The sequence below is a fragment of the Marmota flaviventris genome, chromosome 5 (assembly GCF_047511675.1).
Source record: "Marmota flaviventris isolate mMarFla1 chromosome 5, mMarFla1.hap1, whole genome shotgun sequence".
In the NCBI taxonomy this organism is placed as follows: Eukaryota; Metazoa; Chordata; class Mammalia; order Rodentia; family Sciuridae; genus Marmota; species Marmota flaviventris.
This window is the reverse complement of record NC_092502.1, coordinates 158,055,215-158,079,793: the sequence shown is the minus strand read 5'-3', so window position 1 is coordinate 158,079,793 and position 24,579 is coordinate 158,055,215. Positions and strand designations below refer to the sequence as shown.

Below are 24,579 nucleotides of genomic sequence, written 5' to 3'. Positions count from 1 at the left end.
AGAAAAATAACCATGTTCACACGTGGCTACTGGTGACCATAGCAGAACTCCAATGTTCCCATTTAGACTAATATCCCCACATTCACATGCAGAGTCTTTCAAAAGTGTATATAATCTGGTGCATAATTACAACATAAATGTATGTATCCAAATTAAACATCCCAAAGAAATCATATCCATAATTTACATCAGTCTCTTTTAAAATATTCTTCTCTTTATGTTTAAATCATTTGCCAAAATTCACCCCCAAACGAGTGCTTCTCTTTCAGGTTTATATAAAAGTACAAAAGAGAAAGAAAAAAAAATTGAAAAGAATGGATGTTAGGGCTGGGATTGTAGCTCAGTGGTAGAGCACTTGCCTAGCATGTGTGAGGCACTGGGTTCGATTCTGAGCACCGCATATGAATGAATAAATAGATGAAGGGCCTCATTGACAACTAAACAAAATATTTAAGAAAAAAAGAATGGATGTTAGAGATTCTTGTGGCCCACAGTCACCTACCGAGTGAGAATTGCCTCTGCCTGCTAGGCCAAACACTGAAGTGGCCCTCAGCAGTCGGGACACTATATATCCAGCAGTCCCTGCTTGGGCTGGTGAAGCAGCGCTCAAGAGGCACATGCAGGGAGGGCCGAGAAAAGACACCAGGCTGCTCTCCCAGAGCAGGGTCTAATTAGGGAACCTTGACTGACACACTGAAATGGCTTGGAAGAGGAGTGTCCCAATAAACCCCAACTCCAAGCAAATGGGCCAGGAAATGGGGTGTGCGCCTCAGCAGGGGCCCTGAGCAGAAAGGAGTTTTAAGCAGCTTAGTTATCTAACTCTGCTAGGCTCCAATTTTTCTTTTCAAATCCTGAGGCTCTTCCATTTCTGGAAAGGTCAGCTTACCCTTCCTTCCCGGGCCTGCAAGGGGTATTAGGCACTGAAAAGAATGTCCTGCAGAGAAAGCAATTAGCGAGTTTTGTCCCTGAAGAACCCCAAGAAGCCTGCTGCACATTTAGGGCTGAGTGAGACCCAGTGCTCTGACCAAGGACCTCAGAGCCGTGTCATCCAGAGGCTCAGACCCGAAACTGCTCTGTAACACTGAAAAGCAAGCCTGTGAGTAATGAAAGGCTATTTAGAAACCCTGAAGCCTCTGCTGACCTACAAGTCTTCTCTGCTGATACAGAACTCCATCTGCAGGTGCCTTGTCCTGGCCACATGAGCTCTGACAGTCACACGCTGCAGAATCCAAAGGCTATTTCAGCAACCCTGATCGTGAGGGTCCTACCTGGAGCCCCCCCCCCATGTTCCTGTCAGCTGAGGCCCCTCTGCGCCCCTGCTGCTTCCTTCAGCCCTAGGAGGTGAGGAAGTGTCCCACCCCCCAGCAGGGGCACAGGGAAGGTGGTGTCCATCCTCCTTTCTGATTTCCCACACCCAGTCTTCCCTCTCTCCTCCTACCACTGTGACCCTGGCCTGAGGTCAACACTGGGCACCTGGAACATGAGTTCAGATTCTCAAGGAACACTGGAGAAAAACAGCATCCAGGCAAGGTTCACCTGCCTGGAAAACCACACTCGGGGAGCAAACAGCATCTCTGGCCTTGAACACTGTGTTCCCAGAGGCTGGCATGGGGTGTGACTCACAGTGAACATCTCGTCCAGGTGCCATTCCCTGGCAGACCAAAGGCGATGGTTCACCCCAGTGTCTTCACTGAAGCCAGACTAGAGTAACAGCAGACAAGTGGTCCAAGTGATGTCAGGACCCTAATGTAAGCCCCCCTTTAAGAACACAATGGATCACCATCTCCCTAGTAAGGCTTAGTAAAGGCCCTGTCTGAAATCAAACAGAAGACCTGGAATTCTGGGATTTGAGGCTTCTGTGGACTGGTTATAGCAACTAGGAGGCAGCCATCACTCAACAAATTAGATGCAATAATCCAATCTAATGCAATTCCCATCCTGTGACACAAACCTACCCCCTCTGCCACGCCGATTTTAAAATAAGGCAACAGAAAGGGTTTGTCAGAATCAAGCTATTAAAATTAGCCCCTCTTTGTAAAGTAGGCATCATTTTACAAGCCAACAAAAAACCCTTGAAGAGAAACAGGAATCAATGTCCACAGCAGAGGACGAGTGTACGTTGTGTGTCTGACGATGTGGTGTTTCTCTAGATACGGGGAAGGTAAAGGTAAGGCTTTCAAAGAGAAGGGTCACTTATGTCTGGGACAATTGCAGGCAACAGGTGTACTCAGAGCCTTTCAATGGGGTAACTGCACCCCTTCCAGCTCCTACAGATGGAAGACTGCTGAGAACAACAACTCTGGCTGCCCTGGGGGTCACCACCCTCTTCCTTTGACCTTTCTTTCATGTAAAGACAAAAGAAGAAGAAAAGAAATCTCAGCTGTTCCTCCAGTATGCTCCTGATCAACCCAATAAAACGTCCCTGTTAGGTCCTTAACGGTCCTTACCCCCAAGAGACTGTCATCGAACAGCCTGAAAACACTCCCAATTTTATGCAGCACCCACTCTATCCAGCTCCTGATTCCAGAGCTTCTGATCTCTTTATTCACAATTAGAGGTCAACTTTGTTTTATCCAGAGAATGATGTATTGTTTGTCCAAAGCCATCAATGCCTGTGCTGGATTAAGGTTGACAATTCAAAGATTCAGAACACGCCGATTCGTCGGAGTCCTTGACACGTGGTGTCCAAGATACCATTACTAATTTTGGATCATTGGAAATCATCCACCACAGGATATATTTGAATCTGCTAAAAATAGCCCATCTGCCCCTCAGAACATTTCAACTTACTGGGGCCTCAACAGAGATGTGTTTCTAATTGCAAAACCGGCTTACTCCTCTGGAATTCAGGAAAGGGGAACTGTTTCGTGGTATGGCATTTTTGAGGTTATCTGTAAGTTTATCTGAATAGATTTTTTTCACTTTAGAACTAAAGGTTAAACCGTAGAAGATTATTAGTACATTAATCATTAATGTCTCTTCTCTAATTATATGCAGGCCATATTGGATGTTTTAGGTACGAAAGAGCCATCTAAAATATTTAACATTAAATAATTGATTTTAGAATATTTTTTATTTATTTATTTTTATGTATATTTTATTTACATTTTTAATTCTATTTTAGAATACCTCTTAGGCCTCCAACCACTGAAATGTAGAGCATTTAATTAAATAAATCCCATTAATCATTAGAAAGTTAATGGGGAGGAGGAACAGCTGATAAACTCCCAATTGCTCAGAAGAGCACGGCACTGCAAACAGGTACATTTTACAAGCTTCCTGTATGCCTCTACTTACCTCTGTATGCAAATTCCTTCAGCTTTTCATTAGTTCTTAAAAGCATGCCTAACTCTTCTATATAAATACATCTACGGGTTTTTTTTTTTTTTTCTTCCCTTGGATCACAAAGACACAAAAGATGGATTTAGCTGGCACTGTTGGCACCTCTACCCTGCGTTTTTAAAATGTTTGTCATATACTGTAACATAGCTGGGTCACACCGCAATTACCAGGGCAAAGGGCTGTCAGAAGTCCATGTCCACCCAATGGTAGGTCTACCTGAGGAGGAAAAGAGATACAGGCAGCAATCCCAGGAACCATCAAGGAGGCAGACTCCCCTAATGTGCTTTTGATTTGTTTTTATAAGTTTAGCCCCTCAGCCTTAATTAAACCCAGTAGCAGAGTCTGTTCATTCAAAAGTGCAATTAAAGACGACTCCACAAAGTCCACTCAGCCCAAGGGCCTCCCATGTGAGTCCCCACCACAAGCAATCCAGTAATTGCCTCCTTTGTCCAGGCCTCTTAATGATGATTCTGCCAGGCCTCCAACCCAGACCCTCATTCTTCCTACTTAGGGCCATCTCCAACCCCCTCCAGGCAGGAAGTTTGGGCCTGAAAGCCAATTCTTCAGGGACTGTATACTTTTAATTAAAAAACAAAACAAAACAAAAAAAATGAAAAGGCCATTGAAAGATGCTTAACAGCAAAACCAAAACCATTTTAAAGTGCATGTGTTATACCACCAATTAAAGGGACTCCTGATTACAGATTGAGGGTAAACTTGTAACGTCCCTTTATGGACCACAATGGGGGAGCTCACTCTGAGAAGCAGGCTGCCTGAGTTCCGGTCCCCGTGCCAAACTGGGCGGTAACGTTTTGTGGCTCTCCAATAGATCACGACATCACTGACGATGAGAAGGATCACCTTTGCAAAAATGATCTCTGTCTCAGAAGTAGGAGGAAGACAGAGAAAGCCAGCGTGGTCTTTATTTAGAGCAAAACAAGACAAGACCAAATGGAGCCAGCATTCTCTGGAGCTCAGTGGGGCTTCTCTAACTCCCCTGCCTCTCTCACATTCACCCTAAACCAACCACTCAGTGGGTGTGTGGCCCTTTGCAGAACCATGAGACTAGAGACTAGAGCTGCACCTTGCAGAATTTCTCTGATGGATGCCCTCTGGTCAAAGGTCATGACGATATTCCAGAAGAAAAGAACCAAGAAACCAGGCACCAGGAGACAAACTGAGGTTTCCTGGAAGATCACCACGGGTCGCTTGGGTCAGAGAGAAAAGCTGGGTGGGACTTCTCTTTCCCAAATGCATCCCAAAGCCTCTCCTACTTCCCTTCACTTGGTCCCTGACAGGTGACTTCACCAGCCAGAACAGACAAACCAAATAAGCCCTCGGCGTTCGAATTTGGAGTCAGTTTCTGTTACAATTTCTACATATGAGAAAGCAATCCCTTTAAACACTCTGTGAACACGGGGAGATGTCCCACCTCCCCATCCCAACCTGGGGGAGTCCACTGTGTGTACTCTCCTCCTCACGCTGGGCAAGGTGGTTTTCCCTCCTGTCAGGGACCAAGTTCAGAACATGAATTTCTTTGAGCCCAACTTTATAAACAATCCCTCAACAGAGACGCTGAGGTCTTCCAGGTATTTTCATTGGCAGGGTGCATGCAGGACCAGAGTAAACCATGGCTGTTGTCCTGACTCATCAGTTCGTAGCTTCAGACACTGAAGTCAAGCATTTATAATTCACTATGTTTTGGATGTGGTTTGTGCCCCAGGATTCGTGTGCTGGAAGCTTTGTCCTCAGGGTGGGGACACTGAGGTGTGGGACCTCTAAGGGGTGGACCCTACTGCCAGGTTGCTACTGGATCTGGTTTGCTGTTATACCATGAGATCACTTTCTCTCCCTGCTGCCATTATGATGCTTCTGCCATGAGGTTCCACCACAGTCAGCCCATAACAGTGCTATGCCTACTCTATAAAGTTACCCAGCCCCATGTATTTGAGTACAGTAGTGGAAAATGGACTAACACACATTTACTCTGTGGAGTGCTGAAAAGTGACTTTTCTGCAGATTCTTGGATCAGGAATAAGTGAGGTACGGACCATTGAGAGGCCTTCTGCTGCTCCCACCTCTCAGATGTATCCTCGCAAGATCCCCTCTATGAGCACTTAGCAGGCTTTCCTCTGTACCAAAATAAGCCTCCAGGAGATGGGAACTCAGCAGGTGGGCCTGGAGAAATTGCTCAAAGTTAAATAACATTTGCAGGCGTCAGCTTTCAAGTGAATGAATCTTAGCGATTCTTGCTTGCCAGCTTGCAGTTTCCTGAATGGTTTCTTTGCACAAGCTGGTGATGGGACCTAGGAATTCCATCACTGCTGGCAGACGGAAAGTAAATTTGGCTCCAGGCCTGACTTCGGAGTCGGCTTGGAAAGCTGCAACCGCCAACACATGCTGCCTGGACTTGCCCAGCCCCATCAGGGCCCTCCTCTCAGACCCCCACCTGCACTCCCCCCACACGCCTCCACGGCCATTAGGCAACAAGCACTCAGGGCAACAATGTTAGGTGTAGAAAGCACCCGAAGGGGTGCACTGGAAGAAAATACGGGGTGGATAGGAAGACCTGGAAATACTGTGAACTCAGGTCTTCTTACCTGCCCAGCATCACCTTTGAGGTTTGAGCAAAGGAAATGAGAGTGATTGAAGTAGAGAGAAGGAGGGCCCTGGGGCTCAGACTCCCCCACCTGGAAGCTGGACTTGAGAATGGAGGGAGTGTGCACTGCCCCACAGCAAAGAGAGGGCTGCCCCCAGGAGCAGACACCTTTTCCTCTCAGCTCAGGGCCACCAGCCAGCACGACACTTGTGTCAGGATGAGACTGAACAGAATCGCATTCCTGCCAGGCTTACAACCCAGATGAGACCCGGCCTCTCTAAGCCAACACAAAGCCAACACCAGGAACAAGACCACCAGCAAAAGAACGTGACAATGCGGCTTCCTGTCAATTCAACAGCAGCTTGGGACCCCCAGACAGGGTCAGACACAGGCGCAGAACCTGGAAATGCCCCTTTACCTGGTGGAGTCAGGGAGGACGGCTTGGTGCAAACCTTTCTGGTGAAGGGAGAAAATAGTTAAAAGCCTTCAGGTTAGCAGAGAAACCCCCAGAGGAGGGTGTTGAAAAGGAGGCAAAAAAAAAAAAGAACCCCCTGATAGAGGGGGAAATCATGGAAAGATATTTGGAAATAGCCCTGCTAAAAAGGATGAGGAACATCAATCTAGAATTCTCCTCTCCAACTTGACATCTGCTCTCCTTGATGTGGACAAAGATTGACCTCTGGGCACTGGACCCCTTACTCTGTAAAACATGATTTTTATTTTAAATTTATAGCCTGGGAATATTTAATAAAAATAAATAAATAAAATATCTGCCTTTAACTCTTGGCTCTAACTTTTAAAGTGTTTTCTTTCACTGACACGTTGGTAAATATACCCTAATTTTAAACTTCAGGACAAAGACAGGAGAAAAGGGGGTGCCCACCAATGTGGGGGCTGAACCCATCTTCCAAGGCCGCAAAGCAAACAGACGTCCAAGGTCCTTCCCCATAGGCCACCAGAATGAAGCTACAGTCCTGTACATCTTAGAGTGTCTAAAATCAATACCCTTGTGCAAACACTAGAATGTTTATCGGAAAATTAAATGGTTAGAAAAAAGTAAAAGTCATCAACAGTAATGTCTGCTGCACCTTATCCACTTGGGACCATGTCCTCCTCTAATCCTGCCCAGAATGTCACCTGTGACTTTAGCCACCATTCAGCTATCCAGACCAGGTCAGTTCAACCACTGCCTAGAGGAGAGTTTAGAATGAGAAATACTGCACCATTTGTCACTCTTTTTCAAAACTAAACATCTGTCCGGGTAACATGGAAATTACTCTAATCACAGAACCAGCCCATCTGTTTACGGGAAAGCATCGCTAGTTAACTTTGAAATCTGGAGAACATTAGCTCATTGGAAATGAAAGAAAATAAACCCAAACCAGAAAAGAAGTACAGTATCTTACTGACCAACTGAAATCATTCAAAGTGGAATCAAAGATGCAAATACCCCCACCCCGGTTGCCTCTGATGAGCAGGAGGAAACACATGTGATCTCATAAATAACCCCTTACCACTCACACAGGGGAGCGATAATTTAGAACCAGTGATAGAGAAACACGGTCTCTTCATAAACATTACTCTTAATGTGCTTCCAGGCTGGGCTGATTGTCCAAGAAGAGACAAATTCAGAATGAGCCAGTCAGAATTTACATGGGTAAGAAGTCAATAAGACTCCTGCATTCGGATTTAAAAATCCCTCAATCTCCATTTCTCCCTACAAGGACTGAAGAAATGAGGCATGGTGAAAACACTCCCTGAATCATCCCAGGACAGGATAAAAATAATCTCTTCCTAGTGAGGAGATGTGTCTGAACTCTGAAGTCCAGCCAGCCCGAAAGCCACGCCGGGCGTTTCTGGAGCACAGACTGCCTGTGCCAAAGTAAACACGCCCCCAGAAAGTCGCCATGTGGAAGCCAACTGGTGTGGGGACAGCAAGGTGCCACGAGAGAGCTGAGAAGCTCGGTGGCAGGAGGCAGAGAGGCTTCTCCGGCACTCAGCAGATGGAAGTCGCAATAAACAAGACACTGGCACCCAGAGACAGCGGAGAGCGGGCAAGAGGCAGACCCATGCAGACTCTCGACCTGCTCCCAGGGTTCGTGTTTGAATGCAAAACGTGACAAGCCGCGCAGAAAGAGCTAGAAGTGACTCTGTAACACCCTCTAAGAGGACAAGAAACACACTCACTTTTAACCCTCAGTTGGGGCATTTAAAGGCCAGCACTCTGCACTGGGTCAGAAGTTTCCTTCCTCACCTGCTGAACCAAAGGCCCTGCCCAGAAAGCCTCTGGGAGCACAGGGTAGCCATTGTGACCTGGCCCCACCAAGGAGATGGCCTCATTAAGTGAGCCGAGCTACACCTGGGGACTCCTGGCCTTTCACCTCCATTGACACGAGGAGACTGCGGTTGTCCCACGTCCCCCTGAGCTATGTCTATAAAACATCATCAGCCTCAGGAAAGAGGAACCACGGGGAGTCTGGTCTACCAAACTTGGAGTGCCAGGGCGGCTGATTAGTTTAATTGATTGACTTAACGTGGTTCTGTGGTCTCATTGCCAACAGCCTGAGTTTGCTTGTATCCATGACAGAGGTCACAATCCTGGGGCACTGCATCAGAGAAGTGGTCCCGCTCACCTCAGGACCAGTGGCCCCGGGCACTCTGCTCTGTAATGGAAACACAGAACAGAATTCCCAGGAAGTGCAGCGGGATTTGTGTTTGGGCCACTGGAGGTTTAACTTATTCCAACTTTAGAGATTCTGTCCAGATTGTCTTTTTTTTTTTTTTTTACCAGCTCTATTGAGGTGTAACACACCATAAAATGTACCCTCATAAGTGTACAATTCAGTGCTTTTCAGTAAATTGACAAAGTCATGCTACCATCTCCACAATCTAATTTTAGACATTTCCATCATCCCTAATAGATCCTGCCTGTCCATCTGTATCTCTTCCAGTTCCCGCCGCTAGCCCCAAGCAAACACTTGTTCACTTTCCATCTTAGGTTTGCCTTTTCTGGACATTTCTACAAAGGGAGCTGTAATAGGTGGTCTTTTCTGCCTGGCTTCTTTCACTTACCATGATATTTTAAGGTTCACACATCTTACCATATATATCAAGAGTTTGCTTGTTTCTCTGCTGAGTAGCAGCTTTTTGTATGTATGCACCACATTATGTTTATCCGTTCACATCTGAACTCATTGGATCTACACATCCAACTAATGACAAGGCTTACTGTCTTGGTCTCAGAAAAAGAATAAAAACCCTGCCACATTTCTCAAATATTCTAGAATATCTCAAGTCTGTAATGTGTGAAAATATGTAACAAAGAAACAATTTGTTCTCTTGGAATTTCTGTGGGTAGGCGAGGAACAGTTTTAAATAAGTAAACAACATCCCTGAATTTCAATTTTCAAATGTTTTAGTACACATAAAGTGTTTTTATGTTGATTTCCAAGTCAAGCAAGGTCATCGATGCATTTAACAGGCAACTACTTATTGTGCAATTAGCCCGGTATTAGAATAAGTAAAGGGCACGGTCTTCCTACCCCTAGCTTTCAAACACATTTGTATTTCAAGACTATGCTAATAACTCAATTTGGAGATATTTGAAATATTTTTCTTCATATGAAGAATATAAATAGTGCTTATCATCCATGGTAAGCAGAAGTCTGTGTAAGCCATAGTCCTGTACCAAGGACCTTCTGTTGCAGCTGGTGCTACATAAGCATTACAGAAGGGCATTCAGCCAAGCCTTCACTCAGCCAGTGAGGACTTGTGTGTGCCAGGCACTGTCCTAGGCCCCGAAACACAGCTCCTGGCTGTGTCTCAACTGTCTCCTAAGCTAACCTTCTCTGTTGGGGAAAGGCTTTAAGAAATAAACACAATGTGTGGGGCGGTACAACATGCAATGATGGGGAAAAGTGCAGAATAAGGGATGGGAGACGGGGAGATGCTAGCTTAGGTGGTGCTATTTGGAGACTTCTTTCTGAAGAGGGGACCCTGGAGCAAAGGCCTCAGACAGACCTAGAGCCTCCCAGGAAAGCGGAGAAAAAGCACTTCAAGCAGGAGGATCTGTACCAAGAATAGGCAGCTAGAAGGAGGTGGAAGGACAAAGGGAGAGTGGCCACAGTTAAGTGGTCACCCAGCCATGGTCACATCTCCCAGTCCCAGGTGCACGTCCTTACCCCCACCCCACAAGCCCTTCCATCCCTCTGTGGGTCCCAAGCTGAGGACCATGCTGAGCATAATCAGCAGAAATGAGACCAGCGTGGCCCACGTGGGCAGGCAGCCAGGCTTGCTTGCCGAGTTCCTCTCTAAGTCCTGATTCCCAGACCTTGTCTCGTTCCCTCAACCAGCTCTCCACTTCAAAATCTCTAGTCTCGTGCTCTGTGTTATCCTTCCAAGGCCCTGCCTTGTTGACCAAACACCTGGCCACTGGCAGAGAAGTCCTCCCCATTCCCCATCTCCAACTCCACTTGCCACCCGCTTGAGGGGCAGGTTCTCCCAGTCACAAACCAATGTGCAGGTGAGATTCTGACACGCCCTGGCTCTTGGCCACCTCAGAGTCCATCTGAATGGTCCAGCCACTCTGTGCAGGGACCCTCAGAGCTTCCACCAGACTCCATGAGTCACACAGGGAGGATGACGTCATTCACTGTCACTTTTCCCACCCACACCACCCATTTCCAGCTGCCATACATCTGTCTATCACTGCCAACACCTCTCCAGCACAGTAAGCACCGTCCATCCCTTCAGTACCACTCTCCTGCCTGTGGCCTCTAATTCAAGATGGAGGCCTCCTCCACTGTCTATCCAACAAGGGAAAGTCTCCATTAAACAATGGATTTTTGGCAATTCTTCTATTCATCCTTCTAGAACCCTAATTTGTAAAGCCAAATAGAGCTAGAACAGACAAGGATTGAGACGACATCTTAGAATCAAATCCTCATTTAGTTTGCACTTATATGTCAACTGGCCTGAATAATGTTGATTACACTATCCGCTGGAGAGAGGGTTAGCATCCAGAACAATTTGGGTTTTGTTTGGTTTCATCATGTTACCAGTTACAAACAACACTCTCAGCTTCACAATCAGTAAAGTTTTACAGCAAATTTAAATCTTGGTCCTATAAGAGTAATCTCAGAATCCAGTTGTTTCTAAAATCCGAGTGGTTGCAGGAGGCCCACAAACGTCTCTGGTCTCCAACATGGTCTACCCACACAGCAAGTCTGGGGAGCTGCGTCCTTGTGACTGCAAACAGCCCTGGAAGCCCTCTACCACATCTCCATATGGGCTTTTGTTTGTTTGGGGTTTTGTTTTACAGAAAGGGAAGTTCTTTTGTGCAGAGTTGTATTGGGCACCAGCCAGTAACTCAGAAGGACCAAAGTTTTAGCTAAGCGCTATCCATTTTATGATTTTGCAGACAAATCACAGGAAACTGCTTAGAATTATTATGATTATTTTTTGTTTTCTCTCCCTGGGTACATCACATATCACTGAAAACGCCGGAAACCCACGGACTGACTGCAAGAGGCTCTAATTCCCATGAGCAAGTTGTCCTTGGGCCCTGATTGTCACTTGCCTGTATTTTATTTATCTCACATCTCAGCAAATACAGTATTACTTCTCCAATAGAGTAGGTTTGTGATAGCATCATTCCTCGGGTTATTTATCATACATATCTGTAATTGAATTACCTATTGCAGTAATGGGATTTACTCTCAAACATACATAAAATTGCAACATAAAATAAGATTGTTCCAGTGTGTGTGTCCTCATCATTCTGCATGAACTCTAGGTCGGCCAATTTCACAAGGAATACAGTGACAAATAATGAATGAAAGACAGGAAGATAAAAGATCAGTGGGTTCACAGCCAAACATAAAAGAAACGCATCCTCTAAGAAATGTATTCTTTCATAATGTTTCTTTCAATGCTAATCAGGAAGACAATTCTAGTACACGTGGAGGAAAAGAGTAAAAATGCAGTGATTGTACTCTTTCCAAATGCATAATAAGTACTATGGAAATATGTTTAGATCTTAGGAAAGTGGGTTTGCTCTTGTCAAACAAACAGTACTCTTACACACCAAAAAAAAAAAAATGCTCTGGCCTTTTTGAGCTCACTTTCTAACACCCTGCTCCTGGTGACACCTGACTTGTCGTTGAGGTGCCTGGCTTTAAAAAACCCTGTGAAACGGAGAGCCAGGTTTCCTAAGTTCTGGGATATTGCTAATGGCAAAGATTGACTGTATTAATACCCATATGTTAAAGTAGTGACTTCTCCTGGAAAAAGTTGTCCACTTGCTTTCATCTGTTTAGTTTAAATTCTGAGTTATTAAAAGTGAAAAGTTTACGTATATTCTAGCTTACTTTAATTTTTTTCCTCTTTTTTTCATGATCTAAAATTAATTTTGTGTTTCTAGGTAGCCAGTATCTGAAAAATTCATCAAAGAAATAAGTGATAACATTTCCCAAACATACTACCAGCTGCTTCATGAAACTGCTTCCCAAAGAGCTAGTCCTCACCTGTTGAATATATCTCCATGATGCCACCAATCTGCAAGAATCCGAAACAGCAGATTGCCCCCTAGCTATGACAGATCATTTCTGCAGGGCAGCAGAGTGATAAAAACCAGGAATTTTCAACCAGACTTCTTCATCTTAATTTAGAAACTTTACTGGGAGCATATGTGTAAATGTCTATTTTGTCAACAAGAGAAGACAGCATACACAACTTAAAGCACTCATTTGAGGAGTCGAGAAAACAGTTAACTTTCACAATATGAATCTGCAAACAGATGCAGGTAGGATGAAAGGTCCCCTTTAGACACTTTGCACTTTATTGTAACTCAATTTGTTAGACACTGTAATTTACGTTTTAAACATTATTGAATACTAAACATTAAAACTTGACACCTTGGTACTATAATTATATCCTAAGCAATTTATCTGGGTAACTATAGCAACAATTTCAAAAACATTTTAAAAATTTTTAAAAATTGGTATAATTTTAGAAAGAATTATAAAGGATTTAATGCAGGATGTAGGAATGCTTTTCTCAAATAGTTGTGCCTATGCTACTACAAAAATATTTGACTGGAATTTATTACAAAATAATTAACTCAGTCTACCTCACACACCATGTGACTTGGAGTCCAAACCTCTTTCTTGGGATTAGTTTCTGACCTTTGTGAAGTCTGGACTTCTTGATCACTTATTTACCTTATTTAGCCTTTTTATCTTTGGCTGGATATTTATCAAAGTTCTACTCTCCTCTCCTCCACCTTCCTGTATGTGCATCAGAGGCAAAGCCTCAATTTCAATGACTTCATGAGAAGAAAAACAAGGACATTTGGAATCCTTATAAACAGTCCCCACGTTAATTAAAACCATGCAATGGTTCAGATAGGCAGTTCTCCTGACATCAGGAATGGCCGACAGTCCCCAAGGAGCGGGCATCTATTTTGAGCAACTAACACACAAGAGAGAGGAAGGTTCATTGGTCTTATCTTTTGTCCCCCAGAAAGACACTAAGGGAGACTCTAAAGCCAAATTTCTTATAGATCAACGAACAGGCTTCAGATGGCCCAGCAACCCTCTAAAACATATGCAAAAACTTGCAAGAATGTGCTTACATTTACTTTAGTCTCATCATCATTAAGTTTTAATAGTCTCTGCACTAGGTCTCCATTTCCTTCGTCTCAGACATGGTGAAGAAATCATTTGAAAACAGCAGTAAAGAACACAGATTTATTTTTACCAAATTCTGAACATCTCAAAAACTTCCTTTGGACAGAAACAAGCTTTCCCACCCAGGGACCAAAGACTGCTCACAGCAAGGATCTTGCAGCTGTTTGTCATTAAAACACTAAGTAAGCTAGTACAATTTATAAAAGGCATAAAATGATTAGCATCATCCATCTACTTCCTATTAAGAAAAGTACCAGTTGGCTTAAAAAACAAAAACAAAACAAAACAAAAAAACATGTAAACTAGGAACCAGTTCAGCAACGCCAGAGTCCCACGAATATACAGTGTGTTCATGAGCAGCACACGGGATGAACTGCTATCTCAAAAGTTTTTACAAGAAACAAACTCAAGTGGCCAATTGCATTTAGGACTGCTTTTCCATGTAAACCAATATGAAGCAAGAAATCTGGGGGAATCTTTGTTTTTGGGGGGAGTAAACTCAGTCCCTGATATGTTACTTCAGTTTTACACCCTTAGAGTATTATCTGATTTCGCTGAAGTTTGCAAACAAAAGAAATTATGATAAACCTCACCCTCTCTTAAATAATGAAAATAGGATTAATTAATCCTAATTAAGTATTGAAAAATCTTTTCATTAAAGCCTGGTTTTGTCTTTCTGCATCTCCTCATGAAAGACTCTGTAATTAATAACGCATCTACTGTTCTCAAACTCCACCGTTATGACAGCTCTTCTGGGTAAGCTGTGACACACAATCGTTTTTCTTAAAAATGAGCTGCAACAACTGTTTGCAACTCCTGGTGTTTAATGTACTTGTACGGAGCAGAACTTTATGTCAGTATTAAACGTAACTCTAAATACCTTCAATTTCTTTTTTATTTTTTTCTGGATAAATACAGTAGTCACAAGGAGAAAGACGAATGTGCAGGCAAGAGTTTGCATGAAAACATCTGTCTCTGCAAGAGACCTTTCTAGTTACAAGACTTGTGTCCATGTTCGCCTGTCATTTCTAACAAGGCAGAAAGCTTTCTGTGGCCAGAAGACCAGCTCCTTCCAGGCTCTGCCTCCGCCACGAAATTACAGCAAGAGCTGCCTGGTTCTGCTGATCGCTGCCTTAACCCCCCACCCACTCACCCAGGACAGGGCAACTGCCTGTAGCATCCATCCTCTCCTCCTCTCTGAGCGCTCGCTCTCAGCGCCCCCTGCCGGGGTTTTCCGGGACGCCGCAGGAGCAGCAAAGTTAAATCCCAACTCTGGGCAGCCGCATCCAGGTACAAAGCGACCAGGGCACTAGGAGGTGAAACAAGCTTCCCGCCAAAGCCCCGGGAATCGGGATCTGATCGCGCTAGGCCCAGCACTGAGCGCCACGGGCTGTGATACTGGGGAATCACTCCTCCGTCCCAGTCCTCTGCAAATCTTAGAAGGAACATTTCCTCTGGGGCAAGGAGCCAGGGAATGTTAAATCCGCGGAGCAGCGGAGAGATATCAACAGAAAAGGGGCTCGCCTAGTTGCAGCCCACTGGCAGGCGCTTCCCCAGGCCTCTGCATCTCCGCCTTAGTCGCCCTTATTAACCAAGAGCTTGGCAGAATTGCGCCCAAGTCCCACTGCCTCCAGGTTCGCGCGCGCTCTGCAAAGCCCCTGTAAACGAGATCAGGAAACGGTGCACCAGCCGGCTGGGCTGCTGCGAGGTGGCAGCTCCCCGGGAGAAGCCGCGACCGCCGGGCCCCCGGCACCCGACAAAGCAATACCCGCTGCTCGCTGGTTGCACGCAGATCTCCACTGCGCACCATTCGGAGGTGTCAGGCAGCGGTCCAGTCTCGCCCACAGCCGATTAGCCCACCACGATATTCCCGCTCCTTACCTCCACACTCTCAGACCTCTGCAAAGGCGAGAACACAAACTTCGAGCCCGTGCACTAGCTCAACTGTGGGCGCCCCCGCACTGATGGTGGTCCTATTCCAGTACGCGCAGCTACCAGGCTGTCCCCGCCCAGGTGCCTGCAGATCGACCCTATCCGAGATCTACACCACCCACTAGCCAAACGCTGCTGTCCCTGGGTCCCGGCTACAGGCTCAGTCCACCGCCAAGCGGGAATCGGGCAGGGAGCTCGCTCACCAGGTGCGGGGCGCGCTCCTCGTGCCAGTCATCCAGCGCCCTGGGGCCCGGAGCGGCTCCTCTTCAGCACCGTGAGAGAGAAGTGGAGGCAGCCACTGCTCTCTGCCACTTCCCCAAAGTCGCCCCCTAATTGTTGTGCTCCAGGCTGGTGACCCGCTCGACCTCAAGGAGCACAGAGTTCTTGGGGGCAGGGTCGGCCTGCGGATGGGCAAGTTCGCGCCCAGCTCAGGCGACGAACGAGGGGGCAAAGTGGGGTGCCCGAGCCAGCTCCACGGGGTAGCTGCGAGTGGGAGAAGGGAGCACCCCGAGACCGGCTGTACTGGCCCGGGCGCCCCCGCGCAGAATAAGTGGAAGGCTGTGGCCACCGCGGCGCAGGGACCGCGGGCAGCCCGAGGCTCCGGAGCCCACCCGCGGCGGGAGGGCAGCGCGCGGGAGCAGGCGCTGCGAGAGAGCCGCCGCCGGCGCCGCCTTCCCGGCGAGTAGAGCCGCGCAGGGTGCGCGGGCGGGGAGCGCGGGCCGGGAGCGCGGGGCCGCTTCGCCCCGCCCCCGCCCCGCCCCCGCGCCGCACCTCCTCCTTCTCCTCCCTCCGGAGTGAAACCCGAGCGCCCCACCCCGCGCCTGACCTCCCCGGGCCCCTCCCCCGGGCCCGCCCCTTCCCGGTTTGGGACCCCTTAGAGCCGAGGGTGCCCCCTGCACCCCATGAGTTCACTCCTGCCTCCCAAGGGTAAGTTCTCCCGAGCGTTGACTTTTCAAGGACTCTTTCACCGGCCTCGCGGAGACCTTCCGTGGCTCCCCGCCCCCGGTCCCGTCCCTCCGACGTGGCTACTTTTCGGGGTGGGCAGTATAAAGGGCCGGAGGCAGCGCGGGCCGAGACCCGAGACGTGGCGCGTCCGCCCTACCCGTCTAGGCTACAGGTACGTGAGCGTCCCGTAGTGGGATCGGTGCAAAGGGTGGGCGGGAGCCATCGGTCCTCTCGGACTCGGAGTTTGAGATTTTGTTCCTCTGTGACATCCTCTTGCGTGCTGAGCAAGAAACTCATTAATGAAGACTGGGAGAGTCGCTGAGGGTTCTTGAAGGAGCAGTTTGGGGGTGAGGCTCCCACCTAGTTCAGGCCGCTTTCAGAGGGGTTAAACCAGGGAAATGAACACTTGTGCCGGACCAGGGAAGCAGATCAAGAGATCACCAAATAGCCAAGCTGAGCTTAGGCAGAGAAGCTCCATCTAGACCAAAGTCATCTCTTCCAATTCTGGGGCAGAAATTCCCTGTTGCACTTTTGCGAGATGTTTGGGCCTTGCTGATTAAACACTCCTCGGATGAGAAGTTTATAATTGGAAAACAAAGTACCTTTGAAGACTCCTGTAGCTTGATACTTTGTTGCAATTCTACAGCTTTTAAGGAGAGAGGTCAGCTTCTCTGGGTTTAAAACTGTGAAAATGGGCGAGTGTTAAAATAATAGGATAAGACAGTAAAACCTGGGTTCTCTGTCCTGTCCTGAATGGTCATGTGTAACCCTTTCCCTCAGGATGGGGGTGGGGGACAGTCTGCGTTTTTGGTTTTTTTTTTCCTTCCTTCTATGCTTCAAAGGATGGCTTTAAAGTGCTCCTGCCTAAGGAAACTATGAATGTCCTCTCTCAACCGCAGTAACATAAGGATGGCCGTATGGTCCATGTTCACACAGCCGCCTTTAGAGCCAATGCCAGCCCTTTGATGGGTCAGGCAAATACTGAGAACAGTCCTGTACATCCATGGGATTCCATTGAGTTTATCCATGAAACAAAGCGCCATTGCGGGTAGAGTGTGTCATAGCTCATGCAGGACAGAGCAGATCCAAGAGGAGGACAGTAGCATATAAGTTGCCATCAATCTGTCTTTATTTCCTATTATTGTTCTAATGAAAGAAGTGAAACACTTCTGAAGGCGTCCATATAAACCCATTCCATACCCAAATGCCTAGTCTCTCCAACTGGTGATGGGGCTGCCTCGGATGCTTGGGGCCACACTCTGATTTCCTTTAAGAGGTCTGGGAGGAAGTGTCAGTCGCTGGCAGCCCCCTTGGTAAGCATTCCTCCCTGAGCTGGGCTTCTAGCCTGGTGCGTGGTAGCTGCTGGCTTCTGGGACTTGAATGAAAACCTTAGCACTTTACTTTCTGTGCTGGGGGGGGGGGGGGGCGGGCTCCATTCCGGACATTCCGCTTCTCTGGCCTACGTGGCACAGGCCTAGGAGCCTCTCTGAAGCAGGCGGCTGGCCAAGCTCTTGCCTGGATGCCTGGTGAAGGCGGGGGAGGACCTCTGCTTTATGCTGAACCCGAAGTCTCTCAGATGGGCAGCTCAGAGCTCATGCAGGGGAATGAAGACCGAAATGAGGACCAAATATATTTACCAAACTTTTCCTTGCCTCTTAAGGTAGCAGTTGAAAGCAGCCAACACTTTTTTTTTTCTTTTTAATTTAAGAAAAAGAATTTCTTACCAAACAGAGTTGAGCAGTGGAAACAGGACTTTTAACACTTAACTAGGCAAATTAAGTAATTTTGTGTAATCTGGGGAGTGGGGGGATTCAGTTTTGCTGTTTCAGGTTGTACTGAACCATCCTTAAAAGAATGTATTTTAGTGATAATTAACTACAAATTACTAATAATCAGCAGGGAAATAAATGATAATTTAGAGTGCATTCTTGGCTTAAAATGAAACGAGTGTCAGTTGAGGATTGCGTTTGACCTGGCTCTCTTTAAAATTATTTTAAAGTATACAGAGTTAGTTCCTTTTTCTAAATGAAATTTCCTTTCCTTTTTCCTTTGAAAAAGACTTGCTCACTTACATTAAGCTGCTTCTCATCACATTGTACAATTAAGGGTAGTCGTTTTTAAACAAAAACTGTTTAGTCCTCTTCAGAATAGAAATACAGTCCTCCCTAATCTGCTTCAGGTGAACCATGCACATGAGGTCAATGAATGAGATGACCAAAGCGACACATGGTGAAAATGATGAATTCTGGGGCACTGATTCATATGACTTGAAAAATGCCATCCATTTCCTGATTCACCACAATCTTTACTCTGAAATATAAAGCATCACTTGTGTCTCTGGACTAATCAGCCAATTCTGTCTTGTCTTTACACCCCTCTCTAGTGCTTGAATTTTGGCCATAAGGCTCAACTGCCAGCCCAGAGCCAAGGAACAGGGTGGGGGCTGAAGGAGCATCACCTGGAGGAGAGGCAAAGATGCTGCTGGGGACCACAAGTGCCCTTTAAAGGAAACCATGGGAGTGGTGGTGTTTAAGATGTGGTGAGACAGTATTAAAATTCTGGAGGGGAAAAAAAAAAAAAAAAAAACTCAGTCCAAAATGTGTGACCTCTTTTCATTTACCTCTTAACTGGATTTTCCTAAAAATGATTGAGGCAAGTGTTACAATTGTCATCCATGCATTTCTCTTTTTATCCTTGGTTTCCTTCTTTTAGATCCATGGCATTTAAGAACTGAGAAGAAAAAGAAAAAAAAAAGAAACTTAAAAGGAAAAAAGAAAGCTTGATCATCTGAATTATCCCATCATTTTTTTTTCTTAGCACAGCTAGACATTGCTTAAAAAAAAAAAAAAGTGAAGTTTGATGACTCAGTGTGGTTGCCTAGAGTTAGAGCTCTTTTTTTTTTTCCATATACTATAAATGACTTGGAAGACTCATGATTGTGGCTATGGGTGACACTGTGATGTCCCCAAAGTTTTGACAGATGAAGAATCTCAAGATGGGGAGATTTCAGGGAACTCTCAGCCCCTACTACATTCTCTTGAGCTTCACCAAGTTCAGTTTACGGTTCTTTTGCCCCAAGAAGCATCCTGGTCCTCCCATGCAGAGCTCACTCTCTCAGTGCTTACCTGTAAGCAGACCAGTTCTGTTCCTAAAGCAACAGCCCAGACTCTTTGAAAGAAAGTGGCCTTGGCACATTTGAGAATGACCACAAGTGGGCGTGTTGCAAAGCAGGAGTTCCTGGTCCCTATGCTGTGCTAGTCTGCACTGAAGACTCCATCAAGGTCCCTTCTCTGACATCTGATTTCCACCTGGCTCTACCCACGGCTGCCTCACCTTTCCCAGGTAGAGGGATGTGCTTTGTTGTTGCTGGTTGTTAAATGGAAGCTGATACAGAATGACCTGCCCTCACCATTCCAGGTGAGTTCTTCTCACCTATGGGTTCTCTTGAATTCATTTCCCAAATGAGAACCATATCCCTCGACCTCATGCCACATTCAAGAAAGCAACCCAGTTAAGTCCAGTGGCCAAAGCAATGAACGGCTCAAAATGCAACCACCCAAGCCTACATTCAACAAGACGTACTCACTATCAGTTACGGGGGATGTTTCATAGCAGGTTTTTTTTTTTTCCTTTTTCTTTTTTTTTGGGGGGTGGGGGGAGTATATAGCCATCCTTAAAATTTCAGTAAGACATTGTATTTTACTTCAGCTATATATATAGAAAACCAAAGTATTCTAGAAATCTAGAAATAGTTTGCCTTATCTTTTGGGTTATATTTCTAGATATATTTTTCTAGCCACCCAGTTTCCTTAAGATAAAACTGGTGTCCTCAAAACAGCCCAAGTTGTCTTTTATAAGTTTGGTGCAGGGAAAGGGGAAAATGCTAAGTTTAAAAGATTTTTGGAATATCTACAGGAAATGCAGATGGTTTGTGGCATGAAGATAAAGCATCCGTATGGTTAGCTGAGTGTTATTTTCTGACATTGAGACTGGGATATATCTTAAGTGCCTATGAGTAAAGAATGGGTATTTAAAAAAAAAAGATATTTGACACTTATTAATCAATGTCATTTATATTCCTGACTTTGAAACTAGAGCTTTGGGAGGAAATAAGTACCTTTGTAAATGTATTTTCAAAAATAGTGTTCACCCTCCTTAGATTTAGAAGCATGAATTACTGTGTCTTAGTTTATTTCATCACTTACCAGGGAGATTAACTCATAATGACCTTGAATTCAATGAAAACAATATGTATGAAATTAAACCAAAATGTCTTCTGAAGCAAATCAGTAGGAAGAAGGCCATCAAGGATCCAAAGCCCTTCTGTCAAATCTCATTTCAGACCCCCCTTCTCATTCCCATTATTACGTCCTTGATTTAGCATGTCAGCTTCTCTCATCCAAATACCAACACCTCCTGCAGGTCTGCCTGCCGTCAATAGTTATTTCCCAAACAGCAGCATCCCCATCACCACCACGCACATACCAACCTTCATAACACTGATTTTATTTAAATTGAAAACTACCTGGCTTTAAAACAAGAACAAAGAACAAAGCTTGCTTGCAGCTAGGTGAGAAACAAGGTGGAATTTCTTGGAAGGCTTCAACTAACAGGGAATGATCTTTTCTGCCTTTCTTCCTGAAATTTGGTTGTGATAGGTGAAATTCCATGAGCCATCTTGAATTTCGAGGTGACCTTGAGGAGGAAGCTATGAGCCAAGGATGGTAGTGTGAAAGGAGCACCAATCAGTGGTGAATCTGTGGCACCTCCATCTCAGTGCTAAACCTCCTCACCCCAGACTTCACAACATGAGAAACTCTGCTCCATGTGCTTTATCCATCATCATTTCTGTTTTTCACATAAGAATGCACTTGCTGCTGAGTAGAATGAAGAGCAACACAGAACCATCCCTGCCCTTTTCAGAAACACCATGGAAGTAGATGTTAATTATGGAGCTGACACCTATGTGATTATAAGTCCTGATTAGTGCAATGATAGACAAACACACAGGGATCAGGGACTCAGGAGAGGCACCACTGAAAAAGTAGCACCTGAGTTGACATTTGGTGGAAAAGGAGAGACCAACAAAAAGGTGGGAAGATGGGAAGAGAGTAGACTCCAGAGGAGAGGAGAAATGTTGATTAACATTGGACTTTAATTCAAACACCCTTATTATGATAACAAAGGCAGTAATCATAATTGCAGAGAATAGCAATAAATAACAGTCAGAGGTCATTGCACACTACTATAACAAAATACCTTAAACTCAGTAATACATAAGTAATAAAAATTCACTTCTCATGGTTCTAAAGGCTGGGGAGTCCACAATCCAGGAGGCTTAGAGATGGTGGGGGCTTGGTCTGTGCCTTCATGATGGAACCTCGTTGCAGGACCTTCTGGAGGGAAAACACTGTGTCCTCCTATGATGGATAAGATGGAAGGGCAAGAGGGCCCAGCTTGATCTCTCTACCGCTTTTATAAAGTTGCTGATCCCACCCATGAGGACAGAGCCTCACAGACAGATCACCTTCTAAATGTCCCAGCTCTTTTAACTGTTCCACAGATGAGTAAATTTCAACATAAAATTTGAAGGTAGCACTTTTAAACCATAGCAATCTGCCCCTGCGTTCACCAAATTCATGTCCTTGTCACAGGCAAAATGCATTCATTCCATCCCAATAACCATGAACTTATTCCAACATCAATTTGAAGTCCAAGTCTCATTCCTCTAAATATCATCTATATCAGGTATGGGTGAGACTCAGGTAAGATTCATATGAGGCAAATCCCTCTCCAGCCGTGAGCCTGTACAGTCAAGGAAGTTGTCAGATTCTGACATGCAGTGGTAGGACAGTTATAGGGCAAATATTCCCATTCCAAAGGGGATAAAAAGGCAAGAAGAAAGGAGTAACAGATCCCTACTAAGTCCTCTCACAGGTAAATGCTATTAAATCCAGAGGCTTGAGAATAATCTTTGTCAAACAGTGGGGTGAGGTTGGATCTATGAGGCTCCTAGTAGCCCTGCCCCACAGTATAGCTAAATATAGCTCACACGTTCTCCTGAGTTGCAGACCAATGCCTGCAGCTCTCCTAGGCTGGCATTGCATGCTGTGCCTCTGCTGGTCTAGGGTGTTGAGCAGCCCTGCCCCACAGCTCCACTGGGCACTGCCCTAGTGGGTCATAGCAGTCCTGCCCCTGTAGCAGATCTGCCTGGGTCCTGGTTCTCCCAGGTCTCCATAGCTCTGCATTCTGTGCATCTTTTGAGTTGCACTGCAGAAACTCTGCTGAAGTTTGTCACTTGTCCCATTCATGAGGGTAGTTCAAGCCACACCTGGATCCACTCAAACAGCAGTTGGGACAGCTAAGGAGCACTATGCTAGAAAGCAGGCAGCTGAGACTTGAGCCAGCCGGGAGGTCTCACAGATAGCCTAGGTCTCCCTAAAATCATTTGTGCTCATGGCCCTGGCACTCTGGGTCTGTGATTGGAAGGATACCTTTGAAAATCTTTAAAATGCCTAGGAAATCATTCTCCCCGTGGTCTTGACTAATAGCTTCTGACTTCTTCACATCTATACTCATTTCCTTACCCTAACTCACCCAGGCCTTCTTTCCTAAACGTGTCTTTTTGTGCTGTAGAACATGGCCAGATTAAGAATGTTCTTAATCTCAAGTTCTACTTCCCTTTTGATTATAAACTCCATCTTTACTTTTTTGTCTTTTTTCTTGTGTTTTACCAAAAGCCATGCTGTACTCTGAACCCTTTGCCTAGGAATTTCTTCTGCCGAAATCCTAGCTAATTGCCCTTTTTTTCTGCCTTCCACGAAGCGCTAGTATGTGGGCACAATTCAGTCAACTTTTTGCCACTTCATAAAAGGATTACCCCTTCTACCAGTTTCCAATAACTTATTCCTCATTTCTGTCTGAGACCTCATTCGGATGACCCTCATTGTCTGGATTTCTACCAACATTCTGATCAGTTGAAAAAACAACATGTACAACATACATGATGCAGCTAAAGCAATATTTATACAGAAATTTAGTTGTGAATGCTTTTATTAGGAAAGAACTTAAGGTAAACGTCCAACTCAAAAAGTCAGAAAAATAACTGGGTTAAAAAAAAACAAAGTAGTTAATATCACATATCATAAAATAGACTATAAGGATATAATAGAAAGAATAACTCAAAAGCTGTTTTTAAAAGATTAGTAAACAGTAAAACCTCTGTGATGTATGAAACTTAGAAACATTTAACTTTATAAAACTACAGAAACAATGACAGTGCATTTAGAAATATAGTCATTAAAGAAACTGAATAGTAAATACCAAGTAAAACAGAAAAACAGGTGTGGGTGGTTTTCTCAGAAATATTCAAGACACAATTATTCCTTATTTTACAAAATGTTTTCCAGTGAATAGAAAAATCTTAGACCAAATTCAAACATTCAAAAATGTTTTATCATTAGAAAAAAATGCAGGTATAAATCATATCATCAGCAGATTAAATAAAAATCATGTGATCATTTTAATAGCAACAGAATATGCATTGCTAATATTGAGCATGAATTTATCATTCAAAAAAACCTCTTAGCTGACTAGTTAATAGAAGGTAATTTACATAATTTAATAGACTATTTGCCAAAACCATCAACAAAAAACTTCATATTTATGGTGAAAACTTGGAGGCATTCTATTAAAAGAGGAGGCTTAGACCGGCATCCTTCTTAAGGACACTTCTCTTTAATACTGGAACAATTATCGAAAGGGGAGAACTTTTTAATTGCAGGTGATACAATTATAAAAACACTTAGGAAAATAGACCAAATCAAGTGTTTAGAATAAAAATTCTGCAAGTTCTGAAACTCTTTCATGTCACATTTATAAAACTAAATTTATAGATCCTAAAGATGGCCTAATAAATTGTATTCTGTATTTACGTATAAGATGAATTGGTATATATCTCAAAGTCTTCCCAAATTCATCATTTAAAATAGCACACATCAAATCAAAACTTTGACCACCTAAAAAAGAAGATCCTAAAGTTTATAAGCAAAGCAAGAGCAATATTTCATAAAC

At 44.9% G+C, this 24,579-nt stretch overlaps 1 protein-coding gene, 1 long non-coding RNA gene and 1 other non-coding gene across 4 annotated transcripts in view; 2 read left to right on the top strand and 1 right to left on the bottom strand.

Moving 5' to 3' along the window:
- The window catches only part of Sema5a (semaphorin 5A), a 450,631-nt gene extending 434,398 nt beyond the window's left edge, over positions 1–16,233 (bottom strand). Inside the window, exon 1 of one of the 2 annotated variants that reach the window (XM_071612704.1) lies at positions 15,511–16,233. The gene's annotated coding sequence lies outside the window, so the exon portion shown is untranslated. The remainder of the gene's footprint in view (positions 1–15,510) is intronic. The other variant, XM_027943895.3, reaches the window with a different exon arrangement.
- Positions 16,234–16,381: 148 nt separating this feature from the next.
- LOC114099573 (uncharacterized) lies at positions 16,382–19,320 on the top strand. Its single transcript, XR_003583921.3, has 3 exons — positions 16,382–16,678; positions 18,890–19,045; positions 19,219–19,320. It is a non-coding gene; the product is annotated as an uncharacterized lncRNA (long non-coding RNA).
- Positions 18,735–18,804, top strand: LOC114099592 (small nucleolar RNA SNORD123). The gene has a single exon (XR_003583926.1). It is a non-coding gene; the product is annotated as a small nucleolar RNA SNORD123 (small nucleolar RNA).
- Positions 19,321–24,579: the final 5,259 nt, after the last annotated feature.